Source organism: Arachis duranensis, chromosome 8 (assembly GCF_000817695.3).
Source record: "Arachis duranensis cultivar V14167 chromosome 8, aradu.V14167.gnm2.J7QH, whole genome shotgun sequence".
NCBI classification, from domain to species: Eukaryota; Viridiplantae; Streptophyta; class Magnoliopsida; order Fabales; family Fabaceae; genus Arachis; species Arachis duranensis.
In genome coordinates this window covers 41,596,428-41,597,790 of record NC_029779.3, presented here as the reverse complement: position 1 = coordinate 41,597,790, position 1,363 = coordinate 41,596,428, and positions in this window count along the sequence as shown.

Here is a 1,363-nt window from a genome sequence, read left to right as displayed (position 1 = left end):
AATAATAATAATAATAATAATAATAAATAAATAAATAAATAAATAAATAAACAAAATATATTAGTTATTAATAAAATAATACTTTTTATTTTTTATATTTAAACTCCTATTGAGTTAGCTGTTAGAATAAAGACATATAATTATCAAAATCGAACCAATTAAATTATTGAATCAATAAGTTATTGATTCAACCATTGAGTTATTAATTGAATTTATTCACTTGATCGATATAATTAAATAATTTTATAAAATTTTATCTTTTTTTTCATATGATAATTGTTTTTTAGTTTTGTTTTTGTATGTTTGTATCAAATTAAAATTTTTCACCTCAAGTATTTTATTGAAATTAGATTTAGAATTAATAATAATAAATAAATAAATAAATAAATAAAATAGGTTAGTTATTAATAAAATGATATTTTTAGTTTCTTATTTTTATGATATAATTTAATCAACTTTACGTATTATATATAAAATACAATATCTTAGATGATACATTATGTACTAGCCTAGTGGCAAGCATAATACAAGTGCTAATATCAGCGTGACATTACCAGGCGCGTGTCACCCACGGATTCGGTTCAAAACGAGTTTGGCCGACTCTGGATGGGTTTGATTGGATCGATCCGAATTTTACTAGTTCAATAAATAAAATGATCCTAGATCTAAATTGGACTGATTTAGAAGAGGAGTGCGAGAGACAACAGATTTTGTAATTTGTAATTATCAATTAATTATTATTAGTATTTTTAATAGTATAAAATTATATTTAATAATGTGAAATTAGTCTTTTTTTACTGATTAAGTGCTGACCAAATTTTAATAAAAATACTAGTTCTCTAGACTTTTTCGATTTGAAATTCAGTTTATTATTTTTTTGGTTGAATCGACTGGTTCCATTCATATTTTTAAGGGATAAGTATGATTTTGGTCCCTAACGTAGAGGTCGAAATTTTTTTTTGTCCCCGACCTTTTTTTCGCTATAAAATGGTCCCCAAGGTTTCAGTTTGTTTTAAAACCGTTCTTTGAAACAAAATGCCCCTATCCCTTCCCTTCTTCCCCAAAATCCCAGAAGCACAAGCAGAAGCACCAGCAGAAATAACAACAGTTATTAATTAAACAAAGCAGCAGCAGGACAACAACAATAACAACAACACCAATGAAACAACAATGGAATCAAGTAGAAACAGAAGAAGTAAGAGCAGAAACAGAACAACAACAACAATAACAATTTAACAATATAATCAATCAAGCAACCAGAATTAACTAATAATTAAAGCAAAAGCAAAATGGGAAAAGAAGAAGAAGCGGCGGACGGGTAGTGGCGGGATCAGAGACGGCAGGGCGGTGGTGCGGTGGTGCG